Source organism: Telopea speciosissima, chromosome 10 (genome assembly GCF_018873765.1).
Source record: "Telopea speciosissima isolate NSW1024214 ecotype Mountain lineage chromosome 10, Tspe_v1, whole genome shotgun sequence".
Lineage (NCBI taxonomy): Eukaryota > Viridiplantae > Streptophyta > Magnoliopsida > Proteales > Proteaceae > Telopea > Telopea speciosissima.
The window spans coordinates 23,590,999-23,616,699 of NC_057925.1; the positions used below are offsets into that span (position 1 = coordinate 23,590,999).

At 40.7% G+C, this 25,701-nt stretch overlaps 1 long non-coding RNA gene across 1 annotated transcript; it reads right to left on the minus strand.

Moving 5' to 3' along the window:
* Positions 1–382: 382 nt before the first annotated feature.
* Positions 383–21,589, minus strand: LOC122644232. The gene is made up of 3 exons (XR_006330257.1): positions 21,579–21,589; positions 10,364–10,372; positions 383–513 (listed from the first exon to the last, which is right to left on the minus strand). It is a non-coding gene; the product is annotated as an uncharacterized LOC122644232 (long non-coding RNA).
* Between the last annotated feature and the right edge of the window lie 4,112 nt (positions 21,590–25,701).

The window sequence follows — 25,701 nt, forward strand, 5'->3', positions numbered from 1 at the left end:
AAAAATAAATTGGGTTCATGTGAATGTCATAGACATTCCCATAATCGCCAGGATCACAGTTTCAGTGGTCTACTCACAGTTAAAATCACAATAAATCAAATAATTAGAATTACAATGAAAGATTCTATAAACAATATATAACAAAATCTCTAAGTGTTATAACAATAATAATTACAAGTATATGGTCTCTGGTCTACACCAAGTTTATATACATAATATCAAATAAGAATATATACATCAAAAAGAGTATTTGAAACCCAAAAAGAACAAAGAACAACAACTTCACATCAGGAAAAAGCCACGGAATGCGTAGTTGTCACAAGCACAAGAGTCATCGTGCTCATCCGGATCAGCACCTCTATAGCCATCTCCAAGCTCTGGGGAATAGGCATTGGCTAACTCTATGCCAGCAGCCGCGATAATACAAAGGATGCAAGTGTTATCCGGAATGATTTGGCATAAAGCGTCTGTAGGTGGCTTTTCAAGTCCATCATCAAATCCCAAGGCTCAACCCTGGACAAGTGGTGGAAACTACCAAGCTAGAGTACGGTAGGGGTAGAGTGAATTTCTAAGCGATTGACCTAGTTCGGTGGGTAATCCTACTTTTTGGCCTAAAGCTGTAGAGCAAACTCAACACTGTCGATCCATTTATGATAGATGAATGGGAGAAAAATCCTCATTAAACCCCTTACCTTTGGTTGATTTCCTTCAGCAGAAGGGGCGAGTTTTCTGAACCAACTGTACTTTCTGAGTCATTTGGTTGTTGTGACTGCTATTGTTGCTGTTGCATTTTGACCATAGGTGGTCTAGCATAAATCCTTCCAGATCGTAAGGCTGCATTTACTTCCTCCCTCTTAGGATCATGCTTTTGATAATGTTTTGGAGGTGGTATTCCAACTATATTTAGTATTACAGATGTAATGATCATAGTATTGATTGTTACTGTCACTCTTAGACCTATTATTCAGATAATTAGAATTCCGATAACTAGAAAAAATAACTTTCTAGTTCACTCAGAAAAGAACGATCATTGCTCTATTTGAATTCACTCATATAGAATAGAGAAAGCAACATTCTTTAGTTGAGCCTAGCGGCAGGAGCGAGGTCTCATGGAAAGAGACCACCAACCAAAGAGGAAGCTACTCAATCTTCAACTTTGGAGCAATTTTGAGAGCTTCAATCATTAGCAACAGTCAGGGATAGAAGAAGGAGGGTCCGCCCTTGTATCAATGATTTAGTCAATCATGATTGATTGGTTATGATACCATGTAAATAGAAATCATCACTAAATGATGAAGAAATAACAAAAAGATTTCATTCTAGAAGAGTATCTATGTGTATCTTTTTAATGAAAATAAAAAAAATGCCATTTACGTATTAATCAGCAATAGACTGGGAGGATTAATATCAAGGCTCATCATTGCCTCACCTGCAAGATCACCTAAAAAGAAAGAAACCTCGAGGGATAAGCTCCACTGAGTCAAATGAGGGGAATACATATAAGCAAACAAATATAGTCTATAGAAATGCATGATCCATTTTAATACAAAGAAATATGCCTAAGTCTCATTTGGGTATATATACTACTGCAACACACTAGACTGTATCCCTGGTCCTGGAACTCGCACATCAGTCACCCAACAATACAATCCTAGTTGCGGTCGGAAGCCTACCAGTCCAGGTATACGTCCATGGTCTCTAGCAAACCCCCTAGGTAACCCTAGCTCTCACCTTGTTACGGAACACAATCTTCATTTGGGATTTGAGAATGGTATTCTTATACGTCGGATATAACCATTGATTAACCAACACCTTACCCCTTGTTGGTAAGGGGTGTAGTACAGGGTATGTCACACCCCAAACCACCCCCTAGGAGGATTGAGCTGGTGACCCGGATGTCAAACCACGTCTGCCAAATCTCTAGGATCTAGAAGCAAACACCACTCATAAACACACACAAGCATCCACAATAACCATTATAAAATCAGAGTGCAGCGGAGAAACTAAAGATTTATACATAAGGGTTTTCAAGATTCATTATTCTGAAGTAGACCACAGGACTTGACTATACTTGTACTATATACATGGCATTTTCCTAGCTTTATATCGTAGATAGAATATATACAAAGATGTATCTATAAGCTTTACAAAAGAAATGCCCTCAAGCTATCCACAAAAAGAATGCTCAAAGAACATAAAAAATAAAGACAGCCCTCGATCAAGTCATCTCTTCCAACCCAACTCTATGCACCCGCATTAGAGGGGTCACCTTCGTCGGGGTCCACACCAAGACAGTCACAATCACCATCACCATCCTGTCCGAGATGATCCTCCCATTCAGGGAGACGTCCACCTGTAAAATCATCTAAAAGAATATTCCACAAGGGATGAGCTCCACCGAGCCCAGCAAGTCAATAATAAATCATGCATGCAGATGCAACACAACATCATGAGTCTATATGCTTGGATTCAATTTTATTATGCTAGTCCACCTAGCAACACAACTAAGTCACTAGGTATATGCTACTTGCAATGACTAGGGCAACAACCTCTGCTTCTTCCTAACATCACTTTGTTTGCGGCCTCAATCATTACGAATGGAACCCGCACTGGTCCGGGAGCACTGACTCCCTTCCTTGGTAGATCCCAAGATAACCATGAAAAGCTATCCCAGATTCTGCCCTCCTCGGCTTTTAGGAGACCATGATCACCCAACACATCATCCCTGTTGGTAAGGGCTATAGCATAAGGGTATGTTTGACCTAACCAGATGATCTACATGGTAAGTCTGAGTTGAGTGGTGTCAACCGCATCCTATTCTACAGGCTACCACACTCTCCATTTCCAAGTATGAAGTGCACGGTGCTTCCGCAGCCCATACTACAGCATACTATACCATTTATTTCCAAGCCGACTATGGCATCTAGACTAGCAGTTCAATATCATGCAATTCATCATAATGTAGCAATTTAATCATAACACGATCAATCCATGTTTACGTCATTGATTTCATAATTCCAATGTAATTTAAAAAAAATAACAGCATTTAATTATCATTACAGTATCCAGCAGCATCGCACCCACATGGATGATTCAAAACCACTCACCTTGGCTAAGGTGTAGTTGCTCGAAAGGTTCCCAGCTTTCAAATGCACTCCAACAAGCGTCGCCGAATAAATTTTTATGGCCTAAGGTTAATTAAAGTAAATCAAACATTAATATGTTAATAATGGAGTAAGGAGTCTAAGGGTACCCATGGTCTAAGTCCCAGACCAAGGCTAGACCCAATTTTGTAAAGACAGCAGCACTAGTCGATCCAACAGACCAGTGGCAATCGACCAGTGGGGTTGACAGCAGTAAATTGGAAAAAGAGTTCATGGTTTCACACCAAGGGGTCTCTAAGCACTGTTCTAAGCAATTCCATATGCTATGGTTAGGTTTTTCAATCAAGACTTGCACTGGTTGATTGGACTGGTCCATCTAATGGACCAGTGGAAATCAACGCATTTATTGCTCAAATGCAGCAATAGGGTATGATTCCCCATTTATTTTACATGAACTGGTCTCCCATGTGGTGTTTCAGGCCAAGGGGCAGAATAGACTCAGACCTGGATCAAGTTTCTGTAGTGGTCGATTGGTACTGGTCCTTCCAATGGACCAGTGGCAATCGACCAGTAGGGTCACAGCTGCAAAACTGGAAAGAGTTTTAAGGGAAAGGACATGTTTTCATACCAAGGAGTCCTAGGGTGTTAGCTCTGTCACACCCCAAACCACCCCTTGGGAGGATTAGGTAGGTGACCCAAATTGCATAACAACAATCCGCCAAATCCCACGGATCAAGAAGCAGTTATTACATTCACGGTCCCACATTCTTCACTTTACCATAAGCAAGATCAGAGTGCTGCAGATAAACTACAATTATGATAAACAAAGAGAAAGCGTAACAATACGGGAATGAAGGTGATCTATACATATACAAAGTGTTCTGAAACTTTCCTGCCCAGATACAACCCACAAAGAGAAACAAAACTGACAAAAGCTAAAAGAAAGAAATACAAACATACATATATATATATATATATATATATATATATATATATATATATATAAGGTGAAACAACTCAACCCCAAAAAGAAAAGAAAACTAAGACAGCACCACAAGCACGATGGGGATAAACTCCTAACAATAACAAAAAGGAGTCCCCAAGATAAAAAGCATCAACTACACTCTTCTATGGTCTTCATCAATGACCACCGAGAATGCATGCATCATCAACACTACCTCTGTTGGGGTCCACACCAATATCATCATAATAACCAGGGTTCTCCTCCTCGTAATGAGCCTCCATGCCACAGCGGCATCCACCTACAGAATCATCTAAAAGAAAAACATGTATAGCAGAGTGTGAGCCCCACTGAGCTCGTGAGCAAAATATATCATCATGCATGCACATGCAACCACAATCCACATGATCCTACATGATATGCAAGTCCAGATTAATTATTAGCCACCAAACAATACTTCTAAGTCAGATTAGTACTACTACAATCCCCAATACATGTATCTCTGGTGCGGGTGTTTGAGTTAAAATAATACCGCAAGCGTACGGGTCAATCGTAGCTACGGGTCGAACACGAGGAGATATACGCCACTCTATTTAACTAACTTAAAAGTAATGCAAAATCAACCAAATTAAAGTGTTAAATTAAACTAATTAAATTAATGAAAATTAATGCATCCTAACTCATAAGCATCTAACAAAATTAAGGGATTAAATTGGCGTCCTAACACATGAGCATCTAACCTATCAGACTAACGCAAATTGAAAGGAATAAAAAAAGCAGCCACACATAATAATCACATAAAAAGGAATAAGGGAATAAAAGTGCATCCACAAACCACAACCATATAAAAAAAATAAAAGAAATAGAGGGAGAAGAAGAAGAAGATAGAGAGAGATAGAGGAAAGGGAGAATGAGATTAAGGGTTTAGAGAATGAGATACCTTGATGTGTTTGAATACTTGAATAAACTCACCATGGCTTCCTCTTCTAAATCTCCATGTCTTGTCATCAACATAGGAACTTAGACTAGGAAGCTTTAAACTATAACTATTACAACCATTAAACTAGACTTATGAAATCAAAACTAAGAACTTGAAATCAAAACTAAGAACTTAAGCCAAAAATAGGAAAAGAAGAGAAAATTTCACTAAGTTAATGAAGTAAAAATTACACTAAAAAAACTGAATTAAAATTGAACTAGAAACTAACTAAAAAAGTAAACTAAAAAAAACTAATTTCTTACAACCCAAAGGGCAAGGGGTATTTATAGGGGAAGAGAGGAGAAGAGAGAAGTGGGAAGTGTAGGAGAAATATTCCCTAAGAAAAGAGAATATTCTCTTCTCCTTCCTCTTTTACAATGCCTTGAATTCTAAGAAAAAAAGAAAAAAATAGAAAGAAGAAGAAGAGAAAATTATTTACATAGACCTTCTATTTTTAAAAAAGTAAATTTCTAATTCTAACTTGTGCTTACTTTTCTTTGTAGATATCTTCTCCAAGCAATAAAATCAAAGCATCTTTGATTTTTCAACCTTCCATAGATGAGAAAATATCTTTCAAAATAAATCTATCCCAAGTAGAGTTCCAGAAGTGCCCTTGAGAAGTTGAAGGAGAGAGAGAGTAAGGGTGATGACTAGGATTCCTTCAAGAATAAATAAAATATCCATTCTGTCCTTCAGAAAACGTGAAACATGGGGTGCTTATATAGGTCTCACCATTGTGTTCCTTGCGAAAAATCACACAAAATAGACCCAAATTTCATCCAATTCGGAGTTGGGGAGCCCAAGATATCTCAAGTTGAAGTTGGACTGTCCAGAGCCTTCCAAATGGAATCTTTCGGGTACAGTAAAGTAACTTCTGATAATTGCATTGAGGCTCCTAAAATCCGAACTTCCGCTTCACTTTGTCCCCATCCGACTGTCAATAATTATAAATAAACCCCTACAGACCATTTTCACGCGTCGTTACGAAAACGGCCATAACTTCTTCGTTTCAACTCGGAATTAAGTGCCGTTTGAACCATTGCGAAGCTGACTCGATGGGCTATGCATCCATTTACACTTCTAAAAGCTTAAAAACATCTCCTTAGCATCATCTCCTTCATTTTCACAAGAATTCACCTAAACCCTGAAAAGCACAAGAAAGCACCGAGTAACTCTGTTCAATGTGGTAAAATGTATAATTTATGCCTTAAGATTTCACACATAAATGTGCTCATCAGATTCCCCCACACTTAAACGTTACTTGTCCTCAAGTAAAACAAAAACAAAAACTAACATAGAATATAGAAAATCCTAACTCAATGCAATAGCCTTTAAACCCTAGGTTACCCTAGTGAGAGTTGTGTCTCGTGGGTGTTTGCAATGAATATACTCCCAAAATTCAATTGTAAATGAATGCTGTAAATTTTAATCATGGCATAAGTAGGATAGTGTACATAATCCCAAAAAGTGTTCAACTAAAGATCAAGGAGCCAAAGGTTCCCCCACACTTGAATTTTATCACCCCACATCAATTCAAGTAACAAGCATGCATCAAGTTCAAGGGATCTCCTCATATTTTCTGAACACTACTCACCTTCAAGTAAACCCCCCATAGCATCGATGGAACCAAAGACTTAGGCATTGAGTATTGTTGACCATACTTTTTTTTTTTTTCAGGCATTAAGGCAAAAGTTTTTTTCTTTCTCAACCACAAACTCTATTTCTACTCCACTACTGTTCTCTGAATGACATGGTGGAGCATACACCAGACACCCAAATACTTGGTAGCTTCACTTTTTGCATGTATCCATAAGACATTGAGACATTGATGCAAGAGTTTTTTTTTTTTGAGTTTCCTTCCAAGGAATTTTGATCAAGTCACCCTGCTTCATGAGGCACAGTGCCCTGTCTAGTCCCAAGGAATTCCACTTTCTTTTCTATTCCTTGCTTTTTTTTTCTTTTTTTTTTTTTTTCATTCACTTCCACTTTCATGCCTTGCCTTGCCACAAACAAATTGGTCTCAACTACTAGCCAAAAGATCAAAGGATCCATAAAACACATAGAGGAATCTAGCCATCAAATGAAATAACGCTCATATTTTTCAATTCAATTCCTCTCACCGGATACAAACCAATTACCATCCTTGAAAAGAGATTTTTTATTATTTCGCATGCTAGGACACCTAATTTCCTCTCTCTCTCGTTTTGCAATCAAAGAGACATATGCACAAAACCAAACTATTGCCACAATCAAAATTCACCAATTAAGCCCAACATCCCCCCTACACTTAATTCATGCAGTGTCCTCAATGCATGCATAAAAGAAAAAACATAAGGACAAGGGAGGAGATGAAGGGGCTTACCGGATATAATCAACAACGAGGATCATGAAGAGTCATGAGCTCTATAAAAAGTGCTAGGAGCAGCAATAGAAATCTCAATCCATGGCCAGTAAATGGAGAAATAGCTTTCGAACTAGAAAACACTCGATCATGAATTTTAGTAAAGCGAGAAATAATACGGAAGTTAAGCACAACTGAGAAATATCCAATAGAAAAATCTGTCCTTATGGGACAGTGAAAAATGAAGGCAATAAAACTCAGGCCATAAATCCTTCCCTTCTCTCCTATTTGCAATGTAGAATACCTATCATTCTTTGAAAAATCAACCAAAAAGGGATCACAATAAGCATAAAAAGGATTATGAATAACCGCATCTAAATAATCATTAAAAATTGGAGGTTTACTTAAATCAATCCTAGCAATACAACTATCCGCTCTTTGCATAACTTGGTTTGTCAAATAAGGATCATGAAAATATGCTTGAAAGGCATTATGACTAACGTTGTCCTCCTCGATAAAATCGTCAAACCTAGGAGGTTTGAAAAAATCAATATGTGAGACAATGGAATCCTCAAAATGACAATTATCTAAGTTTTCCAAAGAGAGAGGGGGAGATCGAATTTCCTGGCTTTCTATGTTATCATGAAAATCTGATTCTAAATCAATAAATTCACTAGGCTCACTAAAATCAGAAATTTCAGGCAAAAGGTGAACTTCCCCAGGTAGCTCATCAAACCTCGCTTCACTAATATCTTGAGGAGACTCAATCTCAACAAATAAATCATCATGAAAAGCAGCTTGTTGGGAAGGACTCTCATTAACCTCAAACTGGGGTGGTGGACTTTCAATATCATTAAATTGGGGATGGGGCGGTTCAGGCTGACTAGGTAATGTACCTGTTTCCTCCTCCTGTAACATGGTTATCAGTTGAGAGAGTTGCTTCTCCATGGTATTTTGGCTTGTTGTGAGAAGGTCTATGTATTTCTCAAACTCATTCAGTCTGGCCTTCTCACCCATGTTTTGAAACTCAAGGGGTTGGTGATATGGTTCAAGGAGAGGTGGCCCATTGAGATTTAATGGAGGGTTGGGCATTGGAGGATCAAACTGACCATGATATTGGAAATTGGGTGGTCCAGCTTGGTTATTCCATTGATTCCACAAGAAATCGGGATGATCACTCCACTCCTGATTGTAAGTGCCAAAAGAATTGTATTGAAATTGAAGACTCACATTCTCTTCACCATAGTTACCCCCATAAAGATTAGGGCGTCCTTCCATAACATGGATTGTTTGGGGATGTGACCAATCAAAATTTTCGGAAAACCCATAGTTGGGTTGGGGAGCAAAATTGTACTGGGGTGGTGCAAAATTGTTCTCTATCTCACTACTTTTGGCTTCCCTAACCTGTTTAAACATTTCCTCCAAAATCATGGTTGCCTTAGCATAGGTCCATCTTTCCCCCAAAGTCTTATTTGGAAGTGTATTTGCCATAATTCTAAACTAACCACCTATCCCAAATTGAGGTCTCCCATAAAAAAAAAAAATTTAAAGAAAAATAAAAGACTAGAGAAAAAAAAATACTAAAAACAAGAGGGAGCCCAAGGTAGATAGTGTATCTATCCCTCAGAAATCGAAACAATGATTCCAAAGCTGTAAGGTTGCCATATAGGTTGACAGCAAGGGAACCCGTATAGTCTTCACGAGCCACCTACGGGCGACTCCAAATGGATTCTGATGTAGGGTGGAGGACTACTATACGTTTCTGTTTCCAACGCTCTCACTATGTCGCTTTCCTGTTATCAAGAGTGGTCACCTCCAAAGATAAGTTACATGCCAATCCAAACCACCCAACGAATCAAGGGGCACCAAGATTGGCTGGGTTTGGGCATATGAAAGACTTTAGATTGGGCGCACACTATTTGAAACAGAAGAGAGAAACAAGAAGAGATTTTCAAAAATCTTTTTTTTTTTTTTTTTTTTAAAAAAAAAAAAAAAAAAGAGGAAAAAGAGAAGAAACTAAAGCACTTCGAATTACTTAAAAATCAAAAAAATAAAGTGGTCAATAATCTCCCCGGCAACAGCGCCAAAAACTTGTTTGAGTTAAAATAATACCGCAAGCGTACGGGTCAATCGTAGCTACGGGTCGAACACGAGGAGATATACGCCACTCTATTTAACTAACTTAAAAGTAATGCAAAATGAACCAAATTAAAGTGTTAAATTAAACTAATTAAATTAATGAAAATTAATGCATCCTAACTCATAAGTATCTAACAAAATTAAGGGATTAAATTGGTGTCCTAACACATGAGCATCTAACCTATCAGACTAACGCAAATTGAAAGGAATAAAGAAAGCAGCCACACATAATAACCACATAAAAAGGAATAAGGGAATAAAAGTGCATCCACAAATCACAACCATATAAAAAAAATAAAAGAAATAGAGGGAGAAGAAGAAGAAGATAGAGAGAGATAGAGGAAAGGGAGAATGGGATTAAGGGTTTAGAGAATGAGATACCTTGATGTGTTTGAATACTTGAATAAACTCACCATGGCTTCCTCTTCTAAATCTCCATGTCTTGTCATCAACATAGAAACTTAGACTAGGAAGCTTTAAACTATAACTATTACAACCATTAAACTAGACTTATGAAATCAAAACTAAGAACTTAAGCTAAAAATAGGAAAAGAAGAGAAAATTTCACTAAGTGAATGAAGTAAAAATTACACTAAAAAAACTGAATTAAAATTGAACTAGAAACTAACTAAAAAACTAAACTAAAAAAAACTAATTTCTTACAACCCAAAGGGCAAGGGGTATTTATAGGGGAAGAGAGGAGAAGAGAGAAGTGGGAAGTGTAGGAGAAATATTCCCTAAGAAAAGAGAATATTCTCTTCTCCTTCCTCTTTTACAATGCCTTGAATCCTAAGAAAAAAAGAAAAAAATAGAAAGAAGAAGAAGAAAAGATTATTTACATAGACCTTCTATTTTTAGAAAAGTAAATTTCTAATTCTAACTTGTGCTTCCTTTTCTTTGTAGATATCTTCTCCAAGCAATAAAATCAAAGCATCTTTGATTTTTCAACCTTCCATAGATGAGAAAATATCTTTCAAAATAAATCTATCCCAAGTAGAGTTCCAGAAGTGCCCTTGAGAAGTTGAAGGAGAGAGAGAGTAAGGGTGATGACTAGGATTCCTTCAAGAATAAATAAAATACCCATTCTATCCTTCAGAAAATGTGGAGCATGGGATGCTTATATAGGTCTCACCATTGTGTTCCTTGTGAAAAATCACACAAAATAGACCCAAATTTCATCCAATTCGGAGTTGGGGAGCCCAAGATATCTCAAGTTGAAGTTGGACTGTCCAGAGCCTTCCAAATGGAATCTTTCGGGTACAGTAAAGTAACTTCTGATAATTGCATTAAGGCTCCTAAAATCTGAACTTCCGCTTCACTTTGTCCCCATCCGACTGTCAATAATTATAAATAAACCCCTATAGACCATTTTCATGCGTCGTTACGAAAACGGCCATAACTTCTTCGTTTCAACTCAGAATTAAGTGCCGTTTGAACCATTACGAAGCTGACTCAATGGGCTATGCATGCATTTACACTTCTAAAAGCTTAAAAACATCTCCTTAGCATCATCTCCTTCATTTTCACAAGAATTCACCTAAACCTTGAAAAGCACAAGAAAGCACCGAGTAACTCTGTTCAATGTGGTAAAATGTATAATTTATGCCTTAAGATTTCACACATAAATGTGCTCATCAGCGGGCTTGGTTACCCCTTCCCATGATACACCCATTGAGTTGTCAGAGAAGATCAGCCAGCTCCAGCATCTCCCTACCCAAGTCAGCCCGACCGATCCTCTGGATTAACTCCTGTGAGGTAACCGACTCAATATCAATTCACCCGAACCGGTGCATAATCATCATATGTGGCATTCCGCCAAAACTTCACCTTTCGGTGCTTCCCAAGCTTGTAGGCCCGAGGCTTCCAGACAAATCTGCCCTGGGGCATTTCAGCTGTGCTGAGGCTTCCTGACGTAAACGCCTCTAGGGTTTTACAGTAGTCCTCACAGTTATCCAACACCTAAACCCCTGTTGGTAAGGGTGCGTGGCATAGGTGATGAAACTCTAGCCCCATGTTTATATGGCATCGTATGAGTCGGGCGGTGTCAACCGTATCCCATACTACGGGCTACCACCGGCCTCATTTCCAAGCCGACCATGGCATCTAATCTAACATTCACATCATCAGATAAGAATCACAATGTTGATCAACAAACAATCATTGTGTAGTAACTTGAGTAAATGAACAAAATTAAATAACACAGCATTTATAATTCAAGAATTTAATTGTCGGCATAGCATTACAGTTACACATGCATATATGATAATACTTCACTCACCTGGGTCTATGTCTAAGAACTCAATTCAGTTTCGGCTGCAATCTGGCTGTAGGCCTCGAGCGCGGAATCAAATCCTAGATATAAATAAAAAATTATCATTTTAATAACCTAATTTGTTTTTGGAGGTCCTAGGGTTGATCTAAGCTCACTGGGTTGACTCAGTGTGTAATTTGTCTTCACTTGGAATTCTTTGGGCCTTGCATTGGGCCTTAGGCCTATGTCCTGGCGCATCATCCAGAGATGGTGGCCTAGGGAAAAATGGTCATTTATAGTATTAGTACCTAACCCTAGGTTACATTAGGCTTACAGTGCTGTCTCCAACTTGACAGTACTGCAGAACCAATCATAGGCAGGGTTTCCAAGTCCTGCGGGGCCCACTTGGGTTCCCAACCATGTATTCCTATAAGCAGTTATGGAAAAGGGCAGTTAGGTCATTTTCCACCTTCTCACATAATTTCATGGTCAATGGGTGAAGTCCCCCAAGTCAAAACAGCAAAACTGTCAAATTCCATTCACTGGGCGATGTCTCTGGGTGTTGTTTGCATCGCCCAGAGATTGCAAAAACTAGATCTGGCTGAATTCCCAAGGTTGCTGGCAATGGGCAGTGACCAAACCCTCTCCCCATGCATGTTAGGGTATTAGGTACCCCCTGGGGTGATCTTCACTCTGGTCCAAGTGGATTTTCAACTAGGCCCACCACTTGGCTGCCAGAGGCTGCCCAGACAGCCTAGTGAATATAACCACGATTTTTCCAACATCCCAGACTTGGTTTCAGCCACATGCAAGGCTGATCATAGGTGAAATACACTGATTCAAGTTTGCCCTCACATAGGGCTCTAAACAGTCTATTCTCAGTGCAACTGGGTAGTGCAGCCATGCACAGCCAGGTTTTGGTTCTCAAACCAGTAAAATAGACCTGTAAAATCACATAAAATCTCCAGAACTTCCATGCATCATGCTTGCATGGCAGATCTGGGACAGCCAATGGAAGTTCCCAGCTGTTCTGGGCTGCTAGAGGTCAGAAACTTAACAAAACCATAGAGATTTAAAGAAGGTAGCAGGTATGTGTATGGATTTTATACCTGAACTGAGCTGGGGTGCCACGAAATCAGAGCTCAGAAGTGTATGCTGCGCCTCCTTCCTTCCTTCTTCTCTTTTCTTCCTCTTCTTCCTCTCTTTTCTCTCGTTTCTCTCTTCTTTTCTCTCCCACGGTTTGAACAGTACCAAGAGCTCTAAAATGAGCTGAGGTACATCTATTTATAGGCCCAGCCTGACTAAGGCCTATTTGGCTAATAAGGCCTCTTTGAAAATGCATTTTTGACTGCATTCTCAGCAATTCTGGGCACTCTGGTGGGGTCCATAGTGGTCTAGGGGTATGAGGTGGTTCCTCAGACTTCCCTCAACCTATGGAGGGTGCCCATGTCCAATATGGGTGGTCCCCATAATTTAAAATCAATTAATTATGCTGTTCTGCACTCTGGGCAATGTCTCTGGGTGATGTCTGCATCGCCCAGTGCATCGCCCAGAGATTTCAGCAAGGCTGAAACTCTGTGGGCTTGCACAGGGGTTTGACCCATGGTCAGGGCCTTGTCCCCACATGTCATTTAGGGTCTTTTACACACATTTCCAGGGGTGGGTCCCACAGTTGTGAAGAGGGGAGAGAATACCTGGAGTCCTGGCAGTACATTATGCTACGAGCTGTGCAGCTGCAAGGGTCAGTGATCCATCTACTGACAGGTGTATAGGATGATCCACATAGGGTTTCTTCATCAATCTCAATCACTAGAGTGATACTCCACAATGTGCTTGGATGCCATGTCTGGGATTCCTGTCCTTTAGTCAAGATTCCAGTCAGTCAGGGGCAAGGTTTGACAAGATAAGTGGGTCCAACAGGGTTTGGGTTAGGGTATTGTCCCCAACTTGGGTTGGTTGGCTAACCACCATTCTCAAGAGTCAAGCTGTCTCCACCTAGTAGATATAGGACTGGGATGGCATGGGTTTTCAACACAAAAGGCCTATCACAAGGTACTAAAGGCCATGGGCTGATCAAGCTTGCATTTGGGCAAAGCTTCTGGTATTGGTCGATCGAATGGACCAGTGGCAATCGACCAATGATTGTGTAGCTCAAGAATTTGAATAGCCAGCACAATTTGGGCTTGGTTCTCCTATTTAATGGCCATCAAGGATGATCAGGGGGTACCAATAGGTTACACCCATGGCAACCAACATAATCCAAAGGAAAGATTGAACATGCATGGGGGTTTTTTGATGTACGGCCCATATGGCTAACATGAATGGGTTTGTACTCATGAATGAACAAAAATCCATCACAAAGGAGTTTGATTAACTCCAAAACAATATTTTTATGTACACAAGGTCATGAATTCATCATGCATCTGAAGGAAGACATGTACAACACCATAGAACATATCCTTAGCTCACTATGGGCATGGAAATCGATTATCTACAGGCTGAAAATGATAATTACAGTATATAACACATAAAAGATGGTAGGTGAAAGGCCTACATGCATGCAAAGATCCATGTTTTTAAGCTAGTAAACCATGACAATTTTACTAGTAAACTTGATGAATCATGGCTACACAGCATGAATAAAGGCTGATCAGACCAACATCTTTAGAACAACAGAGATAGCTAAGAAAACTAGCTAGAGAAGGGATTACCTTGAGGATCTTCTCAGCACAAAGAGGTATTCAAGCTTCTCCAAGTCCCCTTCTTCTTCCCTACTCCTTCTCTCTTCCTTTCTCTCCTCTCCCCCATGGCTTTGCTAAGAAATGAGCTCAAACCTGACCTCGGCCTATTTATATTAAGTGCCCCTAAAGCCTGTTTGGCTAGGGACCCTTTAGGCTAAAATGCATTTTTAAGTTTGTTCTAGATGCACATAGGTTAATAGGTGGGCCCCACATGGTCACATTGTTGGGATAATATTTCCACAGGATAATTTGGATGTTGGGGGTGATTCGGGGTGGGAGACACTAGGCCCCACACAATAGAAGTGAAAATCTCATGTGACAGCAGTACTGGTCGATCCAACTGGTCGATCTAATGGACCAGTGGCAATCGACCAGTAGAGGAAATTCTACTATTTTTGCATTTACACCCCACAGAGGCCTATGCCATGGTTTGGACACTTGCCACACATAGTTTTTCAGCCACTAATAGTGTTTAAATATTTATAACCTCATTTCATCAAAAGTGAGGCATTTACCTTGGGTTGTGCATCAGTTTATGCACAGAACAGCTGCATGGGGGTGGTGTCTGCCTCCAAGTTGGTATATAAGCTGCTACCACTGGACTGGCTTCCTCTCGGATGATTACCCGATCAATGCACCACAGGTTACTAGTGGACATGGCCTTGGATAATGTGTGAGATAGAACCCCCAAAAACTCAAACCAAAACAACAAGAATAGAGTTCGTAAGGTGCACCGGATGATCAGACTAGTTGATCACGGATCATCCGGTGGGTGCTATAGAACTTAATCAGTAGCTTCTGCTTCAAGGGTCTCAACTAACATATTTATGGAATTAAAGACTTTACTCATAGTCTTCAATAATCATGGTCCACATGTCACCAGTGTCATGGGAGTCTTCGTGGGACCTACAACATATAAAATAATTAATCAGACCCAGTTCAGGTGCGGGTATGACAGGTAGATTTGACAACAGGGCCAAAAGTCTTTGAGCAGTCAATCCCATGTTATTGGTGGAACCCCTTGCCAACAAGATGCCTTTCTTTTAATGTGGTAGACCTACTTGCACCATACCAAATTCATATGGCTAGTGCACGGAACAAGAGACCATGTGTCATTTTAAAGTAGGGTATTAAAGTCATAAGCCATCACAAAGCATCACTCGGGAATTTTTTAGCTTGAGAGAAATAAGTAGGTTCAGCTAGGATGGTGGTATTAGTGAGGGCATGGGGTTGGGTTGGGTAACAATGTAGCTTCATTTAATGCACTCTGGTAAGAGGAGCGACCGCAGAAGGTGGGTTGGTAATGAGGAGGCCAGGGGAAGGGGGTTAAGGGTTAATGGAGCCACAATTGTAGAAGGGGAGAGGTAAAGGTCTAGGATTGGATGGTCCAACATGGGAAGAGAAGGATATAGGGGAAGGGATGGGAAAGGCAACAGGAATGGGTGAAAGGTTAGACCTAACCGTAGAGGAAGCTGGGGAGGAGGTGCGGGTTGAAGAGGCTGATTATTAGGGGAGGGGGATTGTGTGAATTCACCTAGAGGGAGGTGAATAGGTGAAGCTAGGGAATTATAAAATCTTATGCAAAAATTAAAATAAATCACCAAAGTAAGGACAACAAGCAATAATTAGAAGAGTGACACAAGAGATTTATAGTGGTTCGGCCAACACATGCCTACGTCCACTCCTTTCAACTTAGAGAGAATTTTACTAAAATAAATCTTGAATGAGAGCAAGATAACTCGTACAAATCTTGATTAAGAGCAAGAGAACTCAACTACTCCTAATTCTGAGCAAGAGGACTCAACCAATCTTGATTCTGAGCAAGAGAACTCACTACTCTTGATTCCGAGCAAGAGGACTCAATTAAAACATAAAGTAAAAACTACTAGGAAAAGGGTTACCTCAACCTTAGTAGAAGTGTATGCTACTTTCCACCCTTGAAGCTTGAAGCTAGATGAGGTTGAGGAGCTTGAAGCTAGATGAGGTTGAGGAGCTTGAGTGTGTGAGCCTATGATGATTGGATGTTTGAATGCTCACTTAGACTATTGCAATTAGAGCTTGTGATGAAGTCTCTTAATGATGACTGTTAGTAGTCATTAGAGCCTTAAACAATAGGGTATTTATAGGCTTGATGGCTCAATTCAATTAGGAATCTATTTCAAGATCGGATTCCAAAAGCCATAAATAATTCGGTATGCTGGATTCCAATCCGGTATGTCAGATCACCTAATTTTCTTATTGAACAAAGTAATAATGGTCAAAAGATAACAATATTATATTGATCCGGTATGCTGGATTATGATCTGATATGTTGGATTACAATCCGGCATAGGCTGGAAGGCTACTATGAGCAATTTCCTAAGATTGCAACACTGATCCGGTATGCCGTTTCATGATCCGATATGCTGGATTTTTAAATTTTTGCTGAAATTTGTTAAGTCCTTTATTGGACTTACATGGATGAATCCAATTTGGTTTGGTCACATGGATTGGGTTTAATTTAAACCTCCTAAATTCCATCTAAATGAATGTATGCAAGTGTGTGCAATACATTAATTGTGACTATAAACATGATACAACTAAATATAAGAATAAGCAAGTTCTATGAGGTCTTGTATCCCATTGAGTTGCTTGAATAGAAGTCTTGAACGTAGTCCTTCACTTCAAAACATTCTTTTGAAATCTTTGTCTTAGTGCATCAAGCTTTTACATGCTCCCCCTTACTTGATGCTCATCTCTTTTGAAGTCTCTCTATACAATATAACACAGGTTAGTACAACTAAAACCATAATGGGTGATGTGTGGAATTTACCCCAATAGATTGGCATAGTGGGAATGGGGAGATGGTGGAGATGGGTGAAGAGGATTGAGATGATGGGGGGCCAAGAACAAATGGAATATGAATCGAAAAAATGTCTCTAGAGATTTGGGCATTCAAAGGCTTCTGGATATCAACATAGCACTTCTTAGTATATTGGTGTGAGAAATCAAGCATGAAGATTCACCAATCAGTAGGTTCTTTATGTCAAGAATTATGAGCATCAATGGCTCTTTAAAAATGGGATACAAATCTTCTTTGGTATGAACCAGAGTAAAGAGAATGTGGCAGTTTATGTCTTCGAAAGAAAAGGTGGGGTAGTGGGTAATGGCAAGAAAATAAACTTCTAGAAGGATTGGTAATTGGATATTAGAGTTTACAAGTTAGAATATTTTGCATTGATTTAATTCTCTCCAATGAAGAGAATATATAAAGAGTACATGTGTTGGTGTTTACAAGGTAAGAGAATAATAAGAGATTACAATGAATATGGCAATAGCTAAGAAGGAAACACATCCAATAGGGAAGTTGCCACTCCTTGATGGATTTGATATCAAATGTGAGGATTTCATGGACTTGATATCACATGTGAGGATTTCTTGGGCTACCATCAGTATGGTTTCCATACTTGGAAGATCCCAAATCATAAGAGGGAGAGAAAGACTGTATTATCCTCAATACACCCCCTCAAGGTGGAGATTCTGGAATGCGAATCTTCAACTTGTCTTGTAAGAATTGGAAACAGCCCATACCTAGTGGCTTTGTAAATGTTCAGCCAATTGATCTTTAGTGGAGATAAACTGCACCTGTAACTGTTTCCTGGTGACACAATCACAGACAAAGTGAAAATCAATTTCCACATGCTTGGTACGAGCATAGAAGACCAGATTGGCGGAGAGATATGTAGCCCTAATGTTGTCGTACCAGAGTATCGGCGGACTAGAAAGTGGAAAACCCAGTTCCAAAAAAAGTGATTCTATCCAAATTGACTCAGCAGAGGCATTCGTAAGAGCCTTGTACTCAGCCCTAATGGAAGATTGTGCAACAGTGTGCTGCTTCTTTGAGGTCCAAGACACAAGATTTGGTCCAAGAAAAATAGCAAAGCCGCCCATGGATTTTCGATCACTAGAATCACCAGCCCAGTCCGCATCAGAGAAAGCTTGTAATGATCGGGAGGAAGAACGCTCAAACACCAGACCATGGGTGTGTGTACCTTTTAGATAATGAAGAATGTGCTGGACCAGTTGCCAGTGGTCAATGGTGGGTGCATGCATGAACTGACACGCTTTATTAATAGTAAAAGCAACGTTAGGACGCATCAGGGTGACATACTGGAGAGCACCACAATGGAATGATACTCAGTCAGATTTTGGCATTGGATCACCCCCTTAATCAGTAAGCTTCGTAGTGGTCGCCATTGGAGTACTAATGGATTTGCAGTCAGTCATGGCAGCCTGATGAAGTAAATCCTTGATGTAACGAGACTGAGAAAGAAGGACGCCTTTAGAGTGCTTTAAAGCCTAAAAACCCAGAAAGAAATGCAAGTCACCAAGGTCCTTAATAGAGAATTCCCCTGACAATTGTTGAAGAAGAGTTGCCATAGAAGACTGATCACTGTTGGTAACAAGTCTATCATCAACATAAACCAAAATATCACTAACATGTGAGCCATGGGGCCGAATGAAAAGAGATGTATCCATGCGAGAACCACGAACACCCAAATGAATAAGAAACTCCAAAAGATGATGGAACCAAGCCTGGGGGACTTGTTTGAGTTCATAAAGAGAGCGATGCAACTTACAAACATGATCTGGGTGAGTCAAGTCAATAAACCCAGGGGGCTGTGTCATATAGACTTCTTCCTGCAACTGGCCGAGGAGGAAAGCATTGTGAATGTCACACCACAAAACACCCCCTGGGAGGATTAGGTAGGTGACCCGAATTGCGTAACAGCAATCCGCCAAATCCCACGGATCTAGAAGCAGTTATTACATTCACGGACCCACATTCATCACTTTACCATAAGCAAGATCAGAGTGCTGCAGATAAACTACAATTACAATAACAAAGAGAAGCATAGCGGTATGGGAAATGATGATAATATATACATACATGTGTTTGTCCTGATACATTCCCCAAACTACCCACAAACTGATGAGTAAAGCTAACAAGAACAAAAGCCAAAGAAAATACATACATATATATATACAGGGTGAGCTGTCTCAACCCCAAAAAGAAAGTAAGAAAAACTATAGCAAAACCACAAGTAAGACGGGGATAAACTCCTAACAAAAACAAAAAGGAGTCCCCAAGATAAAAAGCATTAAGTGAACTCTTCAACGGTCTTCATCAATGACCACCGAGAATGCATGCATCATTGGCATGACCTCCGTCGGGGTCCACACCAATATCATCATAATAACCCGGGCTCTCCTCCTCATAATGAGCCTCCATGCCATATCGGGATCCACCTACAGAATCATCTAGGAAAAACATGTATAACAGAGTGTGAGCCCCACTAAGCTCGTGAGCAAAACATATCATCATGCATGCACATGCAACCACAATTCACATGATCCTACATGACATGCAAGTTCAGTTTATTTATTAGTCACCAAACATTACAACTAAGTCGGGTCAGTGCTACTACAATCCCCAATACATGTATCCCTGGTGCGGGCTTGGTTACCCCTTCCCGTGATAAACCCATTGAGTTGTCGGAGAGGACCAGTCAGCTCCCGCATTCGTTCACCAGGGTCAGCCCGACCAGCCCTCTGTGATTCACCTGTAGGGCAATCCATCACTTTTCTCTTTTCTTTTCATTTCTGTCTTATAGCCCATAATCACCATTCCGGTGCAAGCATATTTCTTTCTTTTCATTTCTTTTCTTTTCTCATATACACATATGGTCACCCTCACAGGCATCCAACACCTTAACCCCTGTTGGCAAGGGTACGTAGCACGGGTGATGAAACTCTAACCCCTGTCTATATGGTATCGTATGAGTCGGGCGGTGTCAACCGTATCCCATTCTACGGGCTACCACAGGCCTCATTTCCAAGTTGGCTACGGCATCTAGTCTAACTACGACATCTAGTCTAACATTCACAATCATCAGATAAGATTCACAGTGTTGATCAACAGACAGTCAATGTACAGTAATTTGAGTACTTGAACAAAATTAGATAACACAGCATTTATAATTTAAGATTCTTAACTACCGGCATAGTAACACAGTTACACATACACATATGATAATACTTCACTCACCTGGGTCTGGTTCTAAGAACTCGATTGCAAATTCAATTCCAACTGCAGTCTGGTTGTAGGCCTCGAGCGTAGGATTAAATCCTAGATATAAATAAAAAATTGTTATTTTAATATTCCAATCTATCTCTAGTGGTCCTAGGGTTAACTTAAGCTCACTGGGTTGACCAGGTGTTCAGTTGGTTTTCACTTGGAATTCTCCGGGCCTTGCACTGGGCCTTAGGCCTATGTCCCGGTGCATCATCCAGAGTTGGTGGCCTAGGGGTAAAATGGTCATTTCTCAATATTAGTACCTGACCCTAGATCATAATAGGCTTACAGTGCTGCAGGACCAAACATGGCAGGGTTTCCAAGTCCTACGGGGCCTACTTAGGTTCCCAAGCATTCTCTCATATGGACAGACGTGTGGAGGGGCATTTAGGTCATTTCCTAGTTTCCCACACAGTACCATGACCAATGGGTGAAGTCCCCCAAGTCAGAACATCAAAATAGTAGCATTTCACTTATTGGGCGATGTCTCTGGGCATTGGGTGCATCGCCCAGAGTCTTCAAATCAAGATTTGGCTAAGATTCCAAGGTTGTTGGTTATGGACAGTGACCAAATCTTCTCCCCATGCATGTTAAGTGTTAGGTGACCCCAAGGGTGATCTTCATTTTGGTCCATGTGGATTTTCCACTGGGCCCACCACTTGGTTGCCAGAGGTTGCCCAGACAGCCCAGTAAATAGTATCACAGGGTTTTCTTCAGTAGCAAATCTGGATTTTGGCCACATGCAAGGCTGGAAACAGATGTAAAATGATGATTCAAGGCTGCTACCACCTAGGGCTAGGTCTCATGCCAATTGCATCCAGGCCTCTAAATAGCTAAATAACAGTGCATCTGGCAATGCAGCCATGCACAGCCAGATTTTGGCTACAAGACCAGTAGAACAGATCTGTATTTTTACTTAAAATTCTCAGATCTTCCATGCTTCATACTTGCATGGCAAACTTGGAGCAGTTCTAGGCAGTTTCCGGCTGTTCTGGGCTACCAGAGAGTAGAAAATCATCCAAAACACAAGCATTTAAAGGGAGCAGCAGGTAGGGGCAGTGATTATATACGTGAGCTGAGCTTTGGTGCCACGAAATCTGAGCTCAGATGTGTGAGCTGCTCCTCCCTTCCTTCCTTCTTCCCTTTCTTCTTCTTCTCCCTCTTCTTTTCTCTCCCACAAAATGAACAACACCAAAGGCTCTAAATGAGCCCAAGGCTGACCTATTTATAGGCCCAGCCCATACTCGGGTCTGTTTGGCTGCTAAGGCCCTTTTTCAAAATGAGTTTTTGGACTATTTCTTAGTGATTTTGGGCACACTGGTGGGGTCCACAGTGAACCAAGGGTATGAGGTGGTCCCTCAGACTCCCCTCTACATATAGAGGGTGCCCATGTCCAATATGAGTGGTCCCGATAATTTAAAATCAATTTAATATGCTGTTTTGCACTTTGGGAGATGACTTTGGGCCTTGTCTGCATCGCCCAGAGATTTCAGCAAGGTTGAATCTCAATGGGGCTTGCACAGGGGTTTGACCCATGGTTAGGGCATTGTCCCCACATGCCTATTAGAGTTTTTTACACACTTTTCTAGAGGTGGGTCCCACAGTTATGGAGAGGAGAGACTTTACCTGGAGTCCAAGCCATATATAATGCTGTGACCTGTGCAGCTGCAAGGGTTAGTGATCCATCTACTGATAGGTACATAGGATGATCCACACAGGGTTTCTTCATCAGTCCAAATCAATGGACTGATACTCCACAGTGTTCTTGGTTGCCTGGTCAGGGGTTCCTATCCTTCAATCAAAATTCCATCCAGTCAGGAGCAGGGTTTGACATTTCTCCCCTCCTTACAAAAATTTCATCCTCAAAATTTTCTTACCTTGCAATTCAAAGAGTTGAGGATATTTCTCTTTCATTTCTTCTTCTCGCTCCCATGAAGCTTCTTCTATGGGATTGTTTCCCCATCGATCTTTTACGAATACGATAGTGCGATTATGGAGGTTATGCTCCTTTCTATCCAATATCTCCTTAGGTTGCTCCTCGTAGGTCATATCCACGTCCAACTGTTCAGGTTCAGTTGATAATACATGCATCGGGTTGTTGATGTACTTTCTTAGCATTGACACATGGAAAACATCATGGATGCCTGATAAGGATGGTGGTAGTGCCAGTCGGTATGCTACGGGTCCCACCTTGTTAAGAATTTCTTAAGGATCAATAAATCTTGGGCTTAACTTGCCCTTCTTGTTGAAACGTAGCAATCCTTTAGTTGGAGACACTCGAATGAACACTTTTTCTCCGACTTCAAATTCAATATCCTTCCTTCAATTATCCACATAACTTTTCTGTCTTGACTGGGCTGCCTTGATCTTTTCTCTTATAACATCCACCTTGTCGCAGGTCACTTGTATCATCTCAGGTCCAAGATATTTTCGTTCACCAACTTCATCCTAATATAGCGGAGTTCAACATCTCCGTCCATAAAGAGCTTTGAATGGTGCCATGCCAATGGTGGAGTGATAGCTATTATTGTATGTAAATTCCACCAGAGGTATGTGAGCATCCCAACTACTGTTCATTTCCAAAACACAGGTTCGGAGCATATCCTCCTGAGTCTGAATAGTTCTTTCTGAATGTCCATCTATCTGTGGATGGAAAGCTGTACTAAGATTCAGTTGAGATCCCAATGCCTTTTGTAAACTCCTCTAAAACCTTGAGGTAAACCGAGGATCTTTGTCAGACACAATACTAACAGGCACGCCTTGTAAGAGGACTATATTTTCTATATATAATTGGGCGAGCTTCTCCATTGAATAACTTATCTTGATTGGTACAAAGTGAGCTGCCTTTGTCACTCCGTCTACGATCACCCAAATCGCATTCATGCCCTTCCTTGTGTTGGGCAGATTTGTCACAAAATCTATAGTGATTCTTTCCCACTTCCATTCAAGTATGGGAAGTGCCTGCAATAATCCATACGGTCGGTGTCTCTCTACTTTTATCTATTGACAGGTGAGGCACTTGGACACGTATATAGCTATGGTCTCTTTCATTCCCATCCACCAGTAATACTTCTTCAAATCCTTGTACATCTTTGTACTTTCGGGGTGGATTGTATAAGGTCAGTTGTGCGCCTCTTTAAGGATTCGATCTTGGACATCAGAATCATCAGGCACGCATAATCTGTCTCAAAACTTTAGTGTGCCATCAAGGGCCAAAGAAAAGTCTGGGTCCTTATGGACACCTTGTTGTACTTCCCAAATGATCTTGGCCAGCTCAGGGTCCAATGGTTGCTTTGTAATTACCTCTTCTCATATCGACAGCTATAGATCCATGGCTACTAATTGCATAGCCATTCCTTCGATCACGAGTTCCAGATCAAACTTTCGAGCTTCTTCTACCAACTACTCGCTTACGACTAAGGAAGTGAGAGATGTAGTCTGAGACTTTCTGCTTAATGCATCAGCTACAACGTTAGCCTTACCAAGGTGGTACTGGATTTCACTGTCATAATCTTTCACCAGTTCTAACCACCGCCTCTGTCTCATGTTCAGCTCTTTCTGGGTGAAGAAATACTTCAGACTTTTATGATCGCTGAAGATTTCACTCTTTTCGCCATATAGGTGATGCCGCTATATCTTTAATGCGAAGACTACCGCTGCCAACTCTAAGTCATGAGTAGGGTAGTTCTTCTTGTGTTCTTTTAATTGTCTGGAGGCGTAGGTGACTACTTTACCTTTCTGCATTAGGATGCCACCCAATCTTGTCCTGGATGCGTCAGTATATACTACCATTCCTCCGGTGCCATCCGAAATGGTCAAGACTGGAGCTGTCACCAATCGATTTCTCAATTCCTGAAAACTTTTCTCGCATGCTTCATTCCATTCAAATTTGGCTCCCTTCTTTGTAAGTTTTGTCATGTGTGCCGAGATGTGTGAGAAATTCTCAATAAATCGTCGGTAATATCCGACCAATCCTAAGAAACTTCGAATCTCAGTGGCACTCTTTGGAGTCTCCCACTCGAGAACCACTTTCACCTTTCCTGGGTCTACTTTGACGCCGTCCTTAGTGACGATGTATCCCAAGAATCCAATCTGGCGCAGCCAAAATTTGCACTTACTGAACTTGGCGTAAAGTCAGTGTTCTCCCAATCGCTGCAACATGAAAGTAAGGTATCGAGCGTGTTTTTCCTCATTCTTGGAATACACCAGAATGTCATCAATAAACACAATGACGAACTTATCCAATACGTCATGGAATACTCTGTTCATCATGTCTATGAACGTTGCTGGGGCGTTGGATAATTCGAACGACAAAACCAGGAATTCATAATGTCCATATCGAGTTCGGAACGCCATTTTGTGAATATCACCGCTCTTGATCTTTAATTGATGGTATCCCGACCTAAGATCGATTTTGGAGAAAATTCTTGCTCCTTGTAGCTGATCAAATAGGTCATCGATGCGTGGCAGCGGATATCGATTCTTGATAGTTAGCTTATTTAGGTCGAGGTAGTCGATACACAGCCGCATACTTCAATCCTTCTTCTTAACAAATAGCATGGGTGCTCCCCAGGGTGATACGCTGGGTCGTATAAATTCCTTCTTTAGCATATCTTGAAGTTGAACCTACAACTCCTTCAGTTTTTATTGGTGCCATCCGATATGGTGCCTTGGATACCGGTGCTGCACCAGGAATTAGATCAATTACGAACTCTATATTGCAGTCAGGCAGTAGCGGCGTCAGATCTTCTGGAAAAACATTAGGAAATTCTCTGACGAGCTCAAGTTCCTCCAAGGGTTTTATCTTTGCCTCCGTGTCTATCAAAGTGGCTAAAAATTCCTTGGCATCCATCATCTAACAATTTCGGCGCCTGGAGGGCTGATAAGGTTATCCTCCTGGGTTTGCTTCTTGGTTCACTTTGATAGGTGAGGATTGACTCATCATCCATTTTAGACACTATCTTCTTCTCTGCACACAAGACGTTTGCACCATAGGCGGATAACCAATCCATGCCTAGTATTACGTCAAAATCCTTTATATCCAACTTTATCAATCGTGCGGTTAGATTC